Source organism: Scyliorhinus canicula, chromosome 12 (assembly GCF_902713615.1).
Source record: "Scyliorhinus canicula chromosome 12, sScyCan1.1, whole genome shotgun sequence".
Lineage (NCBI taxonomy): Eukaryota > Metazoa > Chordata > Chondrichthyes > Carcharhiniformes > Scyliorhinidae > Scyliorhinus > Scyliorhinus canicula.
In genome coordinates this window covers 105,168,861-105,189,482 of record NC_052157.1, presented here as the reverse complement: position 1 = coordinate 105,189,482, position 20,622 = coordinate 105,168,861, and the positions used below count along the sequence as shown (strand labels likewise).

General features: G+C 45.2%; 1 protein-coding gene across 2 annotated transcripts in view; it reads right to left on the bottom strand.

Annotated features, from left to right (window-relative positions):
• Nucleotides 1–20,622, bottom strand: part of LOC119974867 (linker for activation of T-cells family member 2-like) — a 168,763-nt gene that overhangs the window by 87,212 nt on the left and 60,929 nt on the right. Inside the window, exon 1 of one of the 2 annotated variants that reach the window (XM_038814191.1) lies at nt 5,149–5,279. The exons of the other annotated variant lie outside the window; for it this stretch is intronic. The gene's annotated coding sequence lies outside the window, so the exon portion shown is untranslated. Of the gene's footprint in view, nt 1–5,148; nt 5,280–20,622 lie in introns of those variants that run through there. 2 annotated transcript variants of the gene reach the window in all.

Sequence of the window (20,622 nt, the reverse complement as noted above, 5' to 3'; positions counted from 1 at the left end):
TCCACGGAGTAGATAATCTGTATTCTCAGTTTGACCTCTTATCATGAATATCACATAACAGAGAATGGCACCCAGCAAAACAGTACATTTTCTCCATTCCGAATTTACGAGAGAAGCATTGAATCAACAGACAATGGAAGAGGACAAGGAAGAGAAGAAATAAATTCAGGTCACTACAGGATGCACTGCTTAATTTTTCATGAGAATGACGGGGGAGGTGGGAAAGGTTTGGCACCGGAAATTGACCATGAAGTGTGTTAAATTGTGGCTTTACCAACATCCTTCAGGGAAGGAAGAAGGAGTAGACATTAACCCCTCAAACTTGTTCTCCCAGTGGAAATATTTCCTCTCTGCGCCCCTTAATATTTTCAAAATTTTGTTCAAAACATCCCTTAACCTATTAAATTCCGAGGCATACACCTCAATTTTATGAAATCTCATCTTGTAAATTAACCCTTAGAGTCCAAGTACCATTCAGTAAATCTTGACCACATGCCAGTCAAGGCCAATATATCCTTCATTAGGTGTAGTTTCCAGAACTGTTCACGGTACTCCAGATGTAGTCTAATCAGAGCTGTGTATAGCTGAAGCATAACTTCTATCCTCTTAAAGGGCAGCACGGTAGCACAGTGGTTAGCACTGTCGCTTCACAGCTCCAGGGTCCTAGGTTCAATTCCCGGCTGGGGTCACTGCCTGTGTGGAGTCTGCACGTTCTCCCCGTGTGTGCGTGGGTTTCCTCTGGGTGCACCGGTTTCCTCCCACAGTCCAAAGACGTGCAGGTTAGGTGGATTTGGCCCTTATTGTCCAAAGGGGTTGGTGGGGTTGCTGGGTTACGGGTATGGGGCGGAGGTGTGGGCTTAAGTGGGGTGTTCTTTCCAAGGGCTAGTGCAGACTCGATGGACCAAATGGCCTCCTTCTGCACTGTAAATTCTATGTAAATCTAAGTAAATTCTGTTCCGCCAGATGCAAAGGTTAGCATTCTTTTAGTTTTTTTTATAAATTCTGTAACATTTACAACATTTTAATGATCTATAGACCTGAACCCTCCCCCCTCCCCCAAGCTCTTTGGATGTCCAGTGTTTCCAACTTTTCACCATTTACAAAATACTGTTCTATACTTTTTTAGGTCCAAAGTGAGTTACCACAAATCTGACAACATTTAACACAATTTGTCATTTACTTAATTTAATATTTAAATATTGCTGAAAAAAGAAACATGTTCCAAAGCTTTACATCTTACACTCATCAGGACAAACACAAGAATGTCAAATTTCAAATAACCACAACTTATACTACAGAAGAAGAGGGTGCTGATTGACTGGCAAGTTTACTCTGATTGGTCATGGCACTGCAATGGAGAAATCAACAGGGAACTATAGACTCCCTAAACTGGATAATTACAAAACGGCGCAAGGCTTGAACATATTCCTTTTGTTTGCAGGGAACAGGTCTCCGAGTATGAAAGTATGTCGCTTCTAACAAGAGTAAATGAGTCAAACTATGAACTCAACTAATCACATCAAATTGGTTGTTTGTGTCTACTACAGTACTACTACAGTACTCAGGATTGTTCGGCACGTTCTGCCCAATCATGGAATCACATCTAATGGTAGACATTTTGTTTTGGGTTTTGTAAGTTGGTTGAGTACTCAGCCAACTAAAAACAACCGAAGGAACAAGCATTTAATCTGATCAACCTTCATTGGCCCATGTAACTGTCACTGTATCGGCACTGAAATTCAAACACAATGTCGTTCTATTGTGTGGCAGGCAGAAAGTCTTTTTGGGCTGACAGTAGCATTTTGGTAGTGGGAGAAGGTTCAGCAATATGTCTCTATTTACAACAATATTCAAGTTTTTACTACCAAGCAACTGTTATTAATATTTCTTTGTTATATGCTTCTACCTACACTGCTCACAATGTCCACCATCTTTGGGTCATTGGCAAGTTTGAATTTGTAGCTTTCTATCCATTATCTAAGTCAGGGGCGGGCAAACTACGGCCCGCGGGCCGCAAAGGTCTTTATGCGGCCCACCAAGATCAAGTCATCAAAAAAAAAAATTTTTTTTTTTTTTTTTTTTAATAATTTTTTTTAAATAAGATTAATGGGGGGGCTGTTGGGTTACTGGTATAGGGTGGATACGTTGACTTGAGTAGGGTGATCATTGCTCAGCACAACATCGAGGGCCAAAGGGCCTTTCTGTGCTGTACTGTTCTATGTTCTATGTTCTTTCTGAGGCGCCCAGAATCATAACCGGGTGAAGCGCCATTTTTGAAAAGTAGAGAAAAAGAGGGCTAAAGGCAGGATGCCGCCGGGGGAAGCGCTGAGGTATATGCCGCATGCTAATTGGTTACAACCGGGACTATTAATTAATATACTATGCGGCCCTTTAAAATTGTGAATTTCTGAATGTGGCCCTTGCGCGGAAAAGTTTGCCCACCCCTGATCTAAGTCATTAATTAATACAATGAAGCGTTAAGGTCACAAAACAAATCTTTGCAGGACAGCGCTAGTCACATCCTCCGATAGAGTAACTGCTCATTAACTCTATTCTCGGTTTACTGTAGTTTAGTCAAATTCCAAACCAGCTCAATAATTTGTCCTCAATTTCATAAGTTTCAGCTTTAGCTAAAAGTCTCTTGTGAGGAACTTTACTGAACACCTCCTGCATGACTATATAAATAACATCCATGTTCAATCACCTCTTGAAAAATACAAAGCATAACCTACCCGTGACAAATCCACACTGGCTCTCAGATTAGCTGAATTTTTCAAAGCTTAGCACTCTAATTCTAATTGTAGATTCCATTCATTTCCCAACAACAGATGTTGGCCTCACTGGTCTATAATTCCCCTGGTTCCCCCTGCTCAATTTTGTTAGAAACCTGTCACCTCCTGCCTGGTCTGGTCTTCATCTGACCTCAGTTCCCCACCCCTACACAATTGACTCAATGTATTGAGGGTGTCTAAGGATGGGAGGAGAAAACAAATTTGCAACACCGTCACCCACCCACATTGTGGAAAAATCCAGAGCCCTGCATATTTTCTTCACTTCTAAACTATTTACAGAACAACAATTCTTGGGCAACTTATCCAATCAAATAGGATGAATGCTGGCCAGAAGCATCCAAGCCATTGGCAACATTCATCGATAATGTTCTGAGGAGGGTGTAGGGGAGGCAAGGGGCACGTGAGGCTATATGCTGTACCGTCAATGCCAAGTGACACAAACAAGTCTCCAAACTTCAAAAAACTGTGAAGAACTTGACACAACATATACAATATGTAAGAAATTAAATGCAAAGTTGCCATTTTTTGTTCCGCAAGGGCATCGAAAGCAGGCATTGTCAAACTTGGGGGCGTGACCCGCGGGTGGGTCATGGGCGGGTGTCGGGAGGGTCGCAGAGCCGTCCGTCGCGGCTCTCCTGATCATGCAAATCTGCGTGCAACAGCCGCAGTAGCCGGCTGTTAATAACGGCAGCTGCAAGCAGCCTTCAAAATGTACGCAAACATGTAAAAGAAATGCAGCTGCACTGCGCATGCGTGCCAGATCATCGGCGCATTGCGCATGCGCGCTGATGATCGGGCACGCATGCGCAGTGTGGCCGCTGTTTTTTAAACAGTCGCAGCTTTTTGTTTTATAAGTTCGGCGGGGTTTTATTCATTTAATTTTTCTTTTCATTTATTTTATTCATTTTGTTCTTACAAGTTCGGGGGGGTTTATTTGATAAAATTTTACAGGGAATAAATACAGAACTTTGGGCAGATGGAGACGCCATACTTTCCGACACCGGAAAGCTTCACCTTCTTCCAACAGGTTCCATTGGAGAAGCGTGTACGAGGGCCAAAAGGACCCAAAACCATTTCCTCCATTTTTGTCAGCAGCAAAGAAGGTAAGCGAAAATGGTGGGTCGAACAGGTCGGCTGGCGTGGGTCGCGAAGGTCGGCCGGATTGGGTCCCGAAGGTTGGCCGGTTGGTAAAAATGGGTCCCCGGAAAAACAGTTTGAAGAACACTGATCTAGAGTTATTTTGGTCAATGGGATTGAGGCAGAGATCAGCCATGACCAAACTGAATGATGGAACAAGAGGGTGGGCTTGAATGGCCTCCTCTTGCTCCTATCTCCTGCAGTTTGGTTTTGCTGATTTGAATCACTTTCCCTCCCTTACTCGGGTCATCAACATTAGGGAATTGCTCGAAGTGAGAGCTTGTGGTCAAAACGAGTGTCGCTGTTCAGCCAGATGCTGAATGGCTGTTATGTATTTGCACTTGACGGGCCCTAGAACCGCAAACAAGGCTTAACTTGTAAATGCATCCGTTTCATTGTCAAGAATGGTGAAACTATTTTTTTTGGGGGGGGGGGGATTAGAATTCTCCGAATCAGCGAGAGACTGACCCACAACTTCCAAATGGATTGGGAGAGTAACCTTCTGTCACAGCTAAAGGCACCCTACACGGCACCCAAGATCTGAATAATATTGATACCTTGTCGACTGAGCTCACCCCTTTGGGATGCTTAAAGTAAACAAAAGGTAACAGGCGCACAGAGCTTAACTAGTTGTTTGTGTTGGAGTTAGTCCAGTTCAGAATCCCCAAATTTCCCTGGATTTGAAGGGGGGGGGGGAGAGACAGACTGAATCGAGGCCATTCCTCTCTGGTTCATGCAGCACTTCCCCCGCCCCACCTTTACCCATCTTACTTTTCAAAGACAAATGTTACTAGAATTGGGATGTGTCTCTGAGGTGGCCTGAAGTTGGGATCTGGAAACAGCTCTGGTTCTGAATCTGGACAGTCACGGAAATTTAACACAGGCGTTGGAATTGAAAAGTTGAAGTCTTGCCTTGTCCGAGCCAAGCACATTTAACACAATATTGAATGTTGCCCTCGACGATTGCACACTTATTTTAAACCATAAACCACTTTATTTTACCGATTGGGTTACAGTCAGTCATTTTATATCAATTCTTCCGGTTTGAATCATTTGAAGATTGTTTTTGCATTAAATTAATAACTACTAAATGCACTGACTTCCTTTGAAGAAACATTGGTTGGAAACTGACACACACACACACCCCGGGAAAGGAAAATGTTGATGTCAGCAGCTAGGGGCAGGAAAGAGGTCAGGTTAGAGGGGCCAGGTCCCTTACCGGCTGCAATCTCAGGGGCTCCTTCCACGGCCTTTCATTCTCGTCTCTCCGATCTCGGGGCAAGGAGGTTGAATGTGAAAGGCAAATAAACAAAAACCGTTCGAGCTGCAGTTTCCGCTGTTTAACAGGAATCCTGCACCACATCCGCCCCGTGCTTTGCGTCTGATACTCATCGGTCCAGGGCGCTTCACATCGATGAGGAACCACCCTGACCGGTGTTTGGACTGCAGGTTATCAGGGATTGATAGAACTTGCTTCGAGCAACCGTGAAGAAGAAACACTTTTTAAAAAAACAAATTCATTTATTTTCTTTGAATATCATTCTGTATTATTTGTAAACTATTGGCAGGTTGGGTCATGAAGAGCCTTTCGCTTCCAATTGGCCCTGGGAGGGAAGAAGACCCATTGCAAAGTGGGATGATAGGTTTGACCAAGAGCGAGAGTGTGGGGAGGGGGGCTAGTTGGAGGTGAAAGACTCTGGGATTAAACTCCTCAGAAATGAATCGGAATTAAACCTTCCGAACCTGTTCTGTCATTGAATTAGACCATCGTTTAATTACAGAAATGTCAACTTCATGTAACCGTCCTGAATTTGTAACCTTTAGCACCATGTGCCTGGCAAAACTTTATCAATCTCAGTTTTGAAAGGTTTCATTGATTTCCCAGCCTCAATAGTATAGCCAATTGTATGATTTAACGCGCGGCGTGGACGGGAGAATCCCGTTTTGGGTGCGTTTAGCGGGGTGTTGGGGCGGAGAACTACCCTGCTTTTGGCCTCGGCTAAGAACACCCCACCGAGATCGCACTTACCTTCATTTCCATTTATAAATGCCTTCCCGATCTCTGGACCACCCATCGCGCGAAATCCGGACCCCTCCAACATCCCAACTTACCTGTTAGGGGGTCCCGGAGACGGAGAGCACCCCACCCTACCTCATAAGGGCTCATAAGGGCAGGGCATCATTGGGCCTGAGACCTGGCTGTGCTAACTTGGCACTGGTATCCTGGCAGTGCCCTGCCAGCCCGGCAGTGCCACTTTGGCACCCTGGCAGCAAGGGTGCCAGGGCACCACCCTGCCCAGAGCCCGACCACCATGGGGCCTCAGATGGCCTGGGAGACCCCCCAAGGTGCCCTTTTTTTCAAAAAAAATACTTTATTCATAAAATCTATAATAAACATTACAGAACATTTCAAATTGTCTTGACTGTATATTTCCATCAAAATTACACATTCCCTTGACATTCTTCCATTCAATTGGGATGACATTACACACATATCCCTCTTTACGTTACAATTCTTTCTTAAATATTTACATTGTCATGTTTCTTTTATACATTGGAGTGTTAATGACCCATACCGAGGGGTTTTACACTGTTACCCACCCCTCGGTGTACATTTGTTGGAAGACCCTTATGCCTGGTCCACGTTTGTGTGGGCCAGTGCTAAATGGCGCCACAGAGAGATCTCCCACTCACAGATGTTTGATCCCGGGCTTGGGAGAATCCAGCACAGACATTTTTAAGTGAGCCTGATTGCACGCTTAAATATATAATTCTCGTTAGATCCCACGAGGTGTCCTGAGCATTGCAAATCTCATGAGAGGCCTCGAGTGAAATTTAACGGCTTCATCATGTCCCAATTCCGTCATGTGACAGAAGCATAAGATTCTCCCTGGAGTGCAGGCGGAGTATAAACAGAGTAACTGCTCAGGTGGTGAATAAAGTATTTTTATAGGGCAGCACGGTGGCGCAGTGATTAGCACTGCTGCCTCACGGCGCCGAGGATCCGGATTTGATCCTGGCCGGGTCGCTGTCTGTGTGCAGTTTGCACATTCTCCCCGTGTCTGCGTGGATCTCACTCATGAGATGCACAGGATAGGTGGATTGGCCACCCCAAATTGCCCCATAATTGGAAAAAAATGAATTGGGTACATTAATTTTTTTTTAAAGTATTGTTTGTTATAAGTCCTTGGTCGCCAGTCTTTGGGAATCCAGCACTTCTACATGGTGTCAGGATTGGCAGTATGGCACAAGGACTTTGTCGCATAGTCCCGCTCGTGTTCAATGAAAATTTGTGGACAACTGGGCCAAGTTTGAAAAGGAGTGGTGTGTGTACTGTCGATTATTGGATAAATCAAAAAAGGAACAAGCTTACAACTTACTAAATCTAGCAGCCCTCAAGGCTATCAAGAACATTTGAGTCATTGTATTTCAAATGGAAGAAGAGCAAGAGGACCCTGAAATAATTCTCAAACGGTTTAAGAACATAGGAATAGGAGTAGGCCATTCAGCCCCTCGAGCCTGCTCCGCCATTCAATGAGACCATGGCTGATCTGTGGCCTAATTCCATATTCCAAATCTCTACTGAATGAGCTGGCCCTAATTGTTAGACAATGCCCCTAGTTTTAGAATCTCCAACCAGTGGAAACAGTTTATCTACTCTGTCTTTTTCTGTTAATATCTTGAATGTTGTCACCCCTTAACCTTCTAAATTCTAGAGAAAACAGGCCTAATTTTTATCATCTCTCCTCATAACTTAACCCCTGAAGTCCAGGTAATACTCTTGTACACCTACGTTGCCCTTCCTCCAAGGCCAAAATATCCTTCCTAAGGTGTGATGCCAAGATCTGCTCACAGTGACTCAAAATGGGGTCTACTCAGGGTTTTCAAAAGCTGCAGCATAACTTCTGTGTCCTTATACTCCAGTCCTGTAGATATAAAGACCAATATTCCATTAGCCTTCTGGAATACACTCTGCACTTATATGTGGCATTTTACAGATCTATGCACCTGAACCTCCAGGTCTCTTTGGACAGCCACTGAATTTAGCTCCATGCCATCTAGAAAGTACCAGATTTATCCTTTTTTGGTGCAAAATGGATAACCTCACACTTGCTTACATTGAAATCCATCTGCCATAGTTTGCCCATTCACCTAGCCTATCAATATCCCTTTGTAATTTTATGATGTCAGCTACTATCTATAATGCCCCCCAATTTTGTGGCATCAGCAAATTTGGACATAAGACCTTCTATGCCATTATCCAAGTTGTTAATGAATAATGTGAACAATTGATGCCCTAACACAGATCCTTGCTGAACACCACTAGTCACATACTGCCAATGTGAGTACCTACCCATTATCCCTACTTTCTGTTGTCTGCCAGTCAACCCTGCTATATCAGTAATTTGTCCTGAATTCCTTAGTTAATAGTCTCATATGTGGGACTTTATCAAATGCCTTCTGGGAGTCCAGATAAACAACATCCATAGACATTCCCCTGTCCACTACCTAAGTAAACTCTTCAAAAAGTTCAGTGAAGTTTGTCAGACATGATCTACCTGTCATGAATCCATGTTAGCTGTTCCTGATGAACTGAAAATTTTTGAGGTGTTCAGTTACCCTATCCTTCATTATAGACTCCCAATAATTTCCCCACCACAGATGTTAAGCTAACTGATGTGTATTTCCCTGGTTTTCCTCTTTTGCCCTGCTTGAAAAGCAGAGTGACTCTGTGTAGAGGTTGCACGTTCTCCCCATGTCTGCATGGGTTTCACCCCCACAACCCAAAGATGTGCAGGGCAGGTGGATTGGCCATGCCAAATTGTTGCTTAATTGGAAAAAAATAATTGGGTATTCTAACTTTATTTTTAAAAAAGCAGAGTGACATGAACAATTTTCCAATCCAGAGGGACTACTCCTGAATCTAGGGAACTCTGAAAGATTTTACTTAGGCATCTACAATGTCCTTAACACCTACTTCCTTTAACACCCTTAGATAGAAACTCTCAGGTCTTCGGTATTTGTCACTCTTTAGTTCTGTTAATTTCCTCATTATCAATGTTTTGTTTAAGTTAATTTTATTTAGTCCAGGGCGGCACAGTGCATAGTGATTAGCACTGCAACCTCATGGTGCCGAGAACCCGGGTTGATCCCGGCCCCGGCTCACTGTCCGTGTGGAGTTTGCACATTCTCCGCGTGTTTGCATGGGTCTCGCCCCCACAACCCAAAGATGTGCAGACTAGGTGAATTGGCCATGCTAAATTGCCCCTTGTGAAATGTTTTAAAAACAAATAAAAATTTAAAGAATTTATTTAGTCCTTGTCCACGATCCACTATTGATGTCTCAGGACCTCCGGCAAGCTATCCTCCTTTTCTGCTGTAACTACTGAAGCAAAGTAATTATTCAGCATGTCTGCCATGTCCCCACAGTCCCTGACAATATCCCCACTTTCTGTCTTGAACGGGCCAATACTGACCATCCGCTTTCTCTTTATGTAACTATAAAACTTCTTCTTGAGTTTTATGTCCCTTGCTAGTTTCCTTTCAGAATCCTTTTTAATGGCTCTTATAAGCTGCTTTGTGGTCCTTTGCTGGTATTTCTATTTTTCCCATTCGGAAGGATCTGTGCTGTTTTTGAATTTGCCTGACAGTGAAGAACAGTTCTTGACAGGCGGGTGTTTAACTCTACAGACCAAAGATCTGACAAATCGATACAATTATACTCTGCAACATTTAAATCTGACCGAAGAAATGTAAATTTGGCACCCTTACTGATGAGTTAGTCAGAGATCGATTAGTCTGTGGAGTCTGCAATGACCTAGGTCACAAGCAGCTGCTGCAAGAGACAAATTTAAGAGTAAAAGCAGCTATTCGTACTTCCATGCGAAACAGTCTGATAAAAGCAGTAAGGAGTTCATAGAACATAGAACATAGAACGATACAGCGCAGTACAGGCCCTTCGGCCCTCGATGTTGCACCGACATGGAAAAAAAAAACAAAAGGCCATCTAACCTACACTATGCCCTTATCATCCATATGCTTATCCAATAAACTTCAGGTGGGTAACAACTTTTTTTTAATAAACATTTTATTGAGGTATTTTTGGTATTGTAACAACAACAAAATAAACAATGTACATGAAACTATAAACATAGTGCAAAAGCCACAACAGTGGGGAGAGGGGGCATCCCTGTCTCGTCCCCCAGTGCAGTCTAAAATAGCCCGATGTTGTCCTATTCGTCCGTACGCTTGCCACAGGAGCCTGATACAGCAACCTGACCCAGTCAATAAAGCCCCGCCAAGATCCGAACCATCCTAGTACCTACCACAGATAATCCCAGTCTACCGATCAGAAGCCTTTTCTGCATTCATTGTGATCACTACCTTCACCTCCCTACCTTCAGGGGGCATCATGATCATGTTTAACAACCTTCTTAGATTGGCCACCAACTGCCTACCCTTAACAAACCCCGTCTGGTCCTCCCCAATAACGTCCGGAATACAATCCCCAATCCTGGAGGACAACATTTTGGCCAGCAATTTTGCATCCACATTCAACAGGGATATCGGCTGTAGGACCCACACAGCTCCGGGTTCTTGTCCTGCTTCAGAATCAGCGGAATCGTGGCCTGTGACATCATCGGGGGAAGCACCCCTCTTTCCCTTGCTTCATTGAGCATCCTCATCAACACCAGCCCCAATATCACAGAGAACCTTTTATAAAACTCCACTGGGTAACTGTCTGGCCCTGGGGCTTTACCCGACTGCATGGCCTTCAGACCCCCCACTATCTCTTCCAACCCGATCGAGGCCCCCAGCCTTTCTACCAGCTCCCCGTCCACCTTTGGGAAATTCAGCCCCTCCAAGAAGTGCCTCATCCCTTCCAGCCCCATAGGAGGTTCCGACCTGTACAGCCTACTGTAGAAATCCCTAAAAGCCTTATCGTAGAATGTATCATAGAATTTACAGTGCAGAAGGAGGCCATTCGGCCCATCGAGTCTGCACCGGCTCTTGGAAAGAGCACCCTGCCCAAGGTCAACACCTCCACCTTATCCCCATAACCCAGTAACCCTACCCAACACTAAGGGCAATTTTGGACACGAAGGGCAATTTATCATGGCCAATCCACCTAACCTGCACATCTTTGGACTGTGGGAGGAAACCGGAGCACCCGGTGGAAACCCACGCACACACGGGGAGGATGTGCAGACTCCACACAGACAGTGACCCAAGCCGGAATCGAACCTGGGACCCTGGAGCTGTGAAGCAATTGTGCTATCCACAAGGCTACCGTGCTGCCGCTTATTCACCCCTGCTCAATCTCCAACAAGGTTCCCATCTGTCATTTACTTTCCCTATCTTCCTGGCTGCCTCCTTCTTTCCTGTGCTGTAATTTTCTTGTTCCTGTGCTGTAATTTTCTTTGTTCTTTGGAGACAGGTTTAGATAAAGGATCTGGATCGGCGCAGGCTGGGAGGGCCGAAGGGCCTGTTCCTGTGCTGTAATTTTCTTTGTTCTTTGTTCTTTGTTCTAAGCTGCTGAGCAAGCATTCTGCTGGCCTTCTCTCCATGCTCATAGATCGCCCCCCTCGCCTTCCTCAGCTACTCCACCACCCTCCCTGTGGTTAACAAGCCGAACTCCGCCTGTAGCCTCTGCCGTCTCTGGGGTCTCCACATACCTCCTATCGATCTGTAGTATCACCTTTACCAGTCGGTCCGTCTCTGCCCTGTCCACCTTCTCCCTATGGGCCCATATTGAGATGGGCTCCCCTCGGACCATCGCCTTCAGTGCTTCCCAGACCACCGCTGCTGAAATTTCCCCCATGTCGTTGAACCGCAGGTAGTTCTGAATACATTTCCTCAGCCGCTCGCACAACCCTTTGTCAGCCAAAAGTCCCTCCATTGCGGGCGCTGGTTACTGTCTTTACTAACCTGCAGGTCAACCCAATGTGGAACATGGTCTGAGATTGTGATCGCCGAGTACCCCGTGTCCACCACCCCCGTCAGTAAGGCCCTGCTCAAAATTAAGAAATCAATCCGGGAGTACACTTTATACATGTGTGTGTAGAATGAGAGCTCCTTCACCCTCGGCTGCCCATTGATCCACCCCTCCCCCATCTACTCCATTAATCCTTTTAGTTCCTTTGCCATTGCTGGCATCCTGCCTGTTTTCGAGCTTGACCGGTCCAAGCCAGGGTCAATAACTGTGTTAAAGTCCCCTCCCATGACCAATCTGTGCGAGTCCAGGTCCGGGATCTTCCCCAGCATCCTCTTTATAAACTCCACATCATCCCAATTAGGCACATACACATTTACTAATACCACCTGCACCCCCTCCAATCTCCCACTGACCATAATGTACCGACCACCCACATTCAAAACTATTCTACCCGCCTCAAACACCACCTGCTTATTGATCAGGATCGCGACCCCTCTAGTCTTTGAGTCTAGTCCCGAGTGAAAGACCTGACTGACCCAGGCTTTCCTCAGTCAAACCTGGTCCGTAACTCTAGGTGCGTCTCCTGCAACATTACCACGTCTGTCTTCAGTCCCCTGAGATGCGCAAAATGGCGTGCCCTCTTGACCGGCCCATTTAATCCTCGAACATTCCAGGTGATCAGCCTAGTTGGGGGGCTCATTGCCTGCCCCCCCCCCCGCCCTTCGCCGATCAGCCATTCCCTTTTTTGGGCCCGCCTCCAGCCCATGCTCCGCGCCTCCACTGGTCCGCCCCCAGGCAGCCTCCACCCCCAACCTCCTCTCTGTCCCTCAACTGAAGTCCCTCCTCGTCAGCAGAACATTTACTCCCTTCCTCCCCCAGCAACAACACTCTGTAACCCAACGCCTTTAATAGACCGAACATATGCACACTCCCCACTGCGCTTCTGTGAGCTAGTCCGCCCAGCTAGCTTGGTGGCCCCCATCCCTGGTGCTGGATAGTCTCCCACCTATTGTTCCCCCCCACCCTGCTCATACAAATATACTCTCCAAAATCAAACAATCCCAACAGAAAAACACCTAAATCTAAACAAGTACGCCTCCATCCCCCAACAGCGCAAATGAAAACCTTAAATCACTCAGCTCTACCGCTGGTCCCAAATCAATGCAAAAGGCATTGCAAACAGCTTCCACAAAACAAAAACAAAACAAGAAACCTTTTTTTTAAAGGAACAGAAAAACAAAAAAAAAAAACAAGAACGTTGCAGCAAAGTTCAAAAGTTCTCAGTCCACCACCAGTCCTTTCCTTTTTGTGAAGTCCAGCGCGTCCTCAGGCAACTTGAAATAAATGCGCTGTTCCTCGTGCGTGACCCAGAGACGGGCCGGATACAACAGTCCGAACTTCACCTTTTTCTTGAAAAGGATTGACCTAATCTGGTTGAAGCCTGCTCTTCTCCTGGCCACCTCCACACTCATGTCTTGGTAAACCCGCAGAATACTGTTGTCCCACTTACAGCTCCGTGTTTGCTTGACCCACTGTAGAATGCACTCCTTATCCAAGTACCTGTGGAATCTCACCACCATTGCCCTCGGGGGGTCTCCCATTCGTGGCTTCCTCGCGAGTGCTCTGTGAGCCCTGTCCACCTCCAAGGATTGGGAGAATGTCGCCTCCTCCAGCAGCTTCTGAAACATGGCCGCTATGTATGCTCCAGCGTCCGCTCCTTCGGACCCCTCCGGGTGCCCAATGATTCTCAAGCTCTGCCGGCGGGACCTAATCTCTAGGTCCTCCACCTTCTCCAGGAGCCTTTTCTGCTTTTCTGCTGGTCTCTCAGCATCCCCACCTCCAACTCCACCACAGTTTGTTGTTCCTCCTGCTCAGCCAGCGCCTTCTCTACTTTCTGGATCGCCCGATCTTGGGCATCCAATCTAAGCTCCAGCCGCTCAATTGACTTGTTTATCGGGTCCAAGCAGTCCCGTTTCTGCTTGGCGAAGCCTTCCTGAATAACTTTCATCAGCTGCATCAGCTGCTTCCAGTCAGAAAAACACTCCCTGCCACTCAGCCAATTTTTCATCCAATTTGCCAAATTTTCTCGGATCCCATGGGCTCTTATGTTTGCTATCAGTCTCCCATGTGGGAGCTTATTAAAAGCCTTGATAAAGTCCAGGTACGCTATATCAAATGCATTTCCCTCATCTAAATCTCGGAAAAATTCAATCAAGTTAGTCTCCTTAACAAAACCATGCTGGCAGTTCTTGTTTAATCCTTGCCCCTCCAAATGCAGATTAATTCTGTCTCAGAATTGCTGCCAATAGTTACCCCACTACTGAGGTTAGACTAACTGGCCTGTAGTCTCCTGGTTTATCCCTTCCTCCCTTCTTGAATAATGATACCATATTGGCTATCCTCCAGTACTCCAGCACCTCTCCTGTGGCCAGAGAGGAATTGAAAATTGTTGCCAGCACCCTTGCTATTTCCTCCCTTACCTCGCTCAACAGTCTGGGATATATTTCATCTGGCCCTGGATATTTATCTACTTTCAAGTCTGCCAGACCACTCAGAACCTCTTCTTTATGTTGATCTCTTTCAGAATTATTACAGTCCTTCTCCCTGATTTCTATACCCACACTGTCCCTCTCACGAGTGGACACTGACACCAAGTATTCATTTGGAACCCTACCTACATCCTCCGGCTCCATACAAATTACATACAAATGGTCCTGAATGGCCCCCAATCTTTCCCTTAGTTATCCATTTATCCTTAATGTAATTTAGGATTTTCCTTTTTTTAACCTGTCAGTATCCTTTTATGTCCCCTTTTTGCTATCCTAATTTTCCTTTTAATTCTATACACCAGGGCACATTCTAGGGCTTCTGCTGTTTTGAGCCCTCAATATCTACCATAAGCCTCCGTTTTTCTGTTGATCCAACGCTGTATATCCCTCGATATCCAAGGTTCACTGGACTTGTTGGTCCCACACTTTTTCTTGATTAGAACTCTCCCTAATTTCTTCTTGAATGCATCCCACTGCCCTGTCACAGCTGTTCTGTAACAGATGATAGTAGGCATGTCGAATGCCAAGGTTTTCAGCATCCTGGATGTGAAATGTAGGTTCTGGCAGATCCCGCTAGATGATGAATTTCCGAAACTTACTACATTCCTGTCTCTAATATGCAAATTTCACTTTATGCATATGCCCTGTGGCATCTCTACCAGCAGTGAGATCCTAAAACGCTGCATGGAGCAACTCTTTGCAGGCCAGACCAGCGAGATCCCTGTTGCTGACATCCTGGTTTGGGGTGGTACTCTGCAATAACATGGTGCACATCTCTGTGTCGTCTTTGACAGAATCAAGACCATACAACTGAAGCTCAACCCTGCTAATTCACAGTCAACCAAGTTCCTTGTGTGGAACACTTACTTACAGCTGATGGTGTAAAGCCAGATCCAGCCAGGACAATGGTTGTACAACAGATGCACGTTCCGTGGACAAGCATGCTTTACAGCAGTGTTTATCAAACACCCACTTTTGCCAACCGGCCGACCTTTGCGACCCATGCCAGCCGGCCTTTGTGACCTACTCCGGCCGAACTTTGCGACCCATGCCGGCCGACATTTGCGACCCATGTTGGCCGATCTTTGCAACACATGCTACAATCGCTTAGCTTTCATGAATGTCCTCATGACCTAACTCCAGTCAGGTTCACAGGCAGAGAGGGCAATGCACGTATCAGGTGCTGACTTCAGCAAGTTCCTTGTGCCGTCTTCATCTTTGAGAGAACAGAAAACTCAATCTCACACATGTAGGTTGGCGTGAAGGGCTCTAACAAAAAAATGCTTTTTTTTTTTACTCAGCACTGGGTACTCCTGGGAGATGCTGTTACAGAATACTGATGGCAGAATCTGCCATGTTTTTAATGTGCTGTCACAGGTCAGGTAAAGCAGCATAGTCTTTTTGCTTGGAGTCCCTGTAAGTTAATAACTGACTCTAGGGTCTCAACCTTAAAGGAACATTTCACCCACTCTTTTAAAATCTGAAGCTTCTCCTCTCATTTGACAGTACTTCCCTGCATATAGCATACATAGGCTTTGCATCTATTTTTGCATTGGCACAATTGACAAAACCATACCTCAAGAAATCATCTTTATACTGCTTTGTTCCCGAGTTAAGTTTCTTCTTTGTAGGCTGTTAACCAGAGATCCTGGAGCTCTGTAACGAGCTAAACTAGCACTGGTCTGTCCTACCCTGGACTCTCCCGTGCAGCTCTATCCAGCGGATTCAGATGTGAGATCCTGGCCAGTAGGTAATTTCCCATTTGTCTCTGGCTTTCTCTTACTTATAAGAAAATAATTAATCTTCACAATCCTTGCTTGCCAGCCGCTAGAAAATGGTAGAAGCTTCAAGGGCCCTCACTGACACTGAGACTCATTAAGCACAGATTGAAAAGGAACTTCTCACTCTAGTCTTCGTCTGTTGGAGATTTCATTAAGGCACATCTGGTCACCATGCAACTGTTGAAATAGACCATCAGTCACTCATAACTATTCAAAAGAGACCTCTCCACGGCTGCAACATTACAATTTCAGCATTGTCAACAAATGTGGTAAAGAGCTGTATTTGGCTGATGCCCTTTCCAGAACTTTCCTACCCACTACATGAGGAAGACACACACATCATGACAATAAAGGTGCTGTTCTCTCATAGAATTCAGGAACTCAAAGATAATTTACAGGTGGACATCACATGCAGACAACTGCACAATATCATGATGGGCTATGCACCAGCCGCAACAACTTAATCCGTGTTTTACCCTATGTAAACGGTTATGCACTGTTAGCTTCTTCAATCTGAATGTTAGAAAATGGTATGTACAGAATTAATGTTCGTGCACACTGTTAGATCTGAGCACCATCGATTGTCCCAACTTAAACAGGGAAGATGTATACAGAGGGTTGCGTGATGGCGTGATAACACGGATACTTAAGAGGTCACATGATGGAAACGTGGACGTTCTTCCCAGAGCACAGGGTACAAGCATGTGATAGCTATTCAGCTCGTGAATAAACTACTATTTGTTATAGGTCCTTCGTCGCCAGATCTTGGGAACCCAGCACCTCCACAAACAGTATTTTAGGAGAAGAGAGTTCTAGACTTCCATGATCCTTTGGGTGGACAAGTGCTTGCTGTCATCACCCCTGGCCTAGTCTAATTTTAAGGTTTGTGCCCACTTGTTCTCATCTTTTCTGCCAGAGGAAATAATTTCTTTCTGCTCTATCAAATCCTTTAACCATTTTCAACACCTCAATTTGGTCACCTGTTAATCTACTGCTTTCAAAAGAACACAAGTATACATGGGACAGAAATACCTCAGGGGAAGTTTGCCCTTGTGATTGATCATTAACTTTTAAAAAAATATTCTTTCATGGGATGTGGGCATTGCTAACAAGGTCCAGCATTTTGCCCATGCCTAATTGCCCTTGAACTGAGTGGCTTGCTCGGTCATTTCAGAGGGCAGTTAAGAGTTAACCACATTGCTGAGGGTCAGGAGTCACACGTAGGCCAGACCAGGTAAGGACAGCAGATTTCCTTCCCTAGAGGACATTGGTGAACCAGATGGGTTTGTATGACAATCAACAATAGTCTCGTCATCATTGCTACTAGCTTTCAATGCCAGATTTTATGAATTGGGGGGGGGGGGGCATTCACCTGAGCCCCAAGATTATTAGGCCACTGAAACTATCACAGCACGCACAATCAATGAATAGCTAGCCTATTTTGTCTCCGTTTCCACAGACTAGACCAGAGTCACTGTGAAATCTCTTACTAAATTGGGCTGCTTTATTTCTTCAGGTGCTAATTATTATTTTTAAATTCCAGCACTTGTGTTTTCTTCAGGGAGAGTACTGTTTCGCTAAAGCATACATGAATGGAAGTATCAAAAAATTATCTGCAATTTTAAAAAAATAAATTGAGAGTACCCAAATATTTTTTTTCCCAATTAAGGGACAATTTAGTGTGACCAATTCACCTAACCTGCACATCCTTTTGTGTTGTGGGGTGAGACCCACGCAGACACAGGGAGAATGCGCAAACTCCACACGGGCAGTGATCCGGAGCTGGGATTGAACCCGGGTACTCGGCACCGTGACGCAGCAGTGCTAACCACTATAATCTGCAATTTTATGGATCCCATTGGATTGTCATTTTAGTTAAGGAATGGAAACAGGTTTGATTCGCTGCCAAAGACTCAACAATTTTTCTGTCTAGATTTACATTCTCAGGAGAGGGTTTACCAGGATTTTGTAACACTTAGAACATAAATTTGCTTTGCATCGTTTCCGGGGCGGCATGGTGGCACAGTGGTTAGCACAGCAGCCTCATGGAGCCGAGGACACGGTTTCGATCCCGGCCCACTGTCCGTGTGGAGTTTGCACATTCTCCCCATATCTCAGGGGCAGCAGGGTAGCATGGTGGTTAGCATAAATGCTTCACAACTCCAGGGTCCCAGGTTCGATTCCCGGCTGGGTCACTGTCTGTGTGGAGTCTGCACGTCCTCCCCCTGTGTGCGTGGGTTTCCTCCGGGTGCTCCGGTTTCCTCCCACAGTCCAAAGATGTGCGGGTTAGGTGGATTGGCCATGCTAAATTGCCCGTAGTGTCCTAATAAAAAGTAAGGTTAAGGGGGATGTTGTTGGGTTACGGGTATAGGGTGGATACGTGGGTTTGAGTAGGGTGATCATGGCTCGGCACAACATTGAGGGCTGAAGGGCCTGTTCTGTGCTGTACTGTTCTATGTTCTATGTTCTATCTGCGTGGGTCTCACCCCCACAACCCAAAGATGTGCAGGGTAGGCCCTTATTTGGAAGAAAAATTAATTAGGTATTTAAAAAAAAAACTGTTTCTGAACTAATTTGTTTTCTATAAACCGGCACACAGCCAGCAAACTATATTTGAGGCTCGAAAGAAACTGTCCATTTAGACAGGAAGTTTTAGGCTGAACATACCAAAAAGCTGTTTATAGCCACATTGCGAAACTAAAAGTTCGAATTTAGATCCAAGTCCACATGCTTAATTCTTCAATGTGAGATTGATGTCACTATTGCCATGGATTTTTGTCAGCCTTGATTCAGTGGGTAGTATTCTCGTCTTTGACTCAGACCTTTGTGGATTCAAGCCCCAGTGCAAAGATTTAAAATCTTAAAATCTAGGCTAACACTCTTGTGCAGTACTGAGGGAGTGCTGCACTGTTTGAAGCACTGTCTTTCAGATGAACTGTTACACTAAGTCTCCTAACTCAGGTACCCATAAAAGAACAAGAGCAGAGGAGTTCTCCATAGTGTCTGAGCCAATACTTGGCCTTCAACTAAAATTATTATCTGACATTTGTGAGAGACATATATGAAATACCGTGAACTGTTTTCGTCCACTTAGCTAAGGAAAGATATACTGGCATTGGAGGCAATCCAGGGAAGGTTCACGAGATTGATTTCGGGTATGAAGGGATTTTCTTATGAGGAAAGGTTGGGCCTGTACTCATTGGAGTTTAGAAGAATGTGAGGCGACCTTATTGAGACATATAGAATTCTCAGGGGCTTGACAGGGTCGATGCTCAGAGGATGTTTCTTCTTGTGGGAGAGTCTAAGACCAGAGAGCATAATCTCAGGGTAAAGGGTCACCCACTTAAGACAGCGATGAGGAGGAATTTCTTCTCTCAGAGAGTAGTGAATCTGTGGAATTCTTTACCGCAGAGAGCTGTAGAGGCTGGGTCGCCAAGTACGTTCAAGGCTGAGATAGACAGATTTTTAATCAGTGAGGGAATCAAGGATTATGGGGATAAGGAAGGAAAATGGAGTTGAGGATTATCGTAACAGATCAATTATGATCTCACTGAATGGCAGAGCAGACTCGATGTTCCTCTGTCTTATGGACATAATCAAACTCCTTTTCCTGTCACACATGGAATATGGTTTAAGAGACCAACAAATGAGAAATTTCATATCCATGGACATTTTTTGTTTGTGAAATTGAGTGTGAATTCTCTCCCTGGTTAGGAACATAGCACTTTCCCACGTTACGAGCCATAGGTTTGCACAGCCAGGGCACTGGTGGAGTTTAATTAACTCCCTTGCCTCTCAGTGCTGGGCACTAATAAGCCTCTCATTGCCTGTCCAACAAGATGTACACTACTCATTGCAAGCTTACCACCATTTGAACCAAATGGTTAAATCCGCACTGTAGCATTGTTGCTTCACAGCACCAGAGACAGGTTCAATTCCCGGCTTGGCTCACTGTCTGTGAAGACTTTGCACATTCTCCCCGTGTCTGCGTGCGGTTCCTCCGGGTGTGCGGTTTCCTCCCACAAGTCCCGAAAGATGTGCTTGTTAGGTGAATTGGACATTCTGAATTCTCCCTCAGTGTACCCAAACAGGCGCCGCAATTTGCGACGAGGGGATTTTCACAGTGACTTCATTGCGCTGTTAATGTAAGCCTGCTTGTGACAGTAATAAAGATTATTATTAAATCCTGACCACATAACCTCTCAATGTATTATTACTGGCATTACCTCGGAATGGTTGGGTCAGATATTAGATTGTTAAGCCTACCAAAAAGGAAGTGGTGCCAAACATCTTTCACCAAGCACCTCATTGTTGGAGCCACTGTGATCCCAAAGAAACCCAATTTGCGCTCAAGAGAGTCATTCATTAGTAATTAGACAAGTGACGAGTTTGGGTCTGAGCTCTAAGTGTGCAGGAGGCACCAGTAT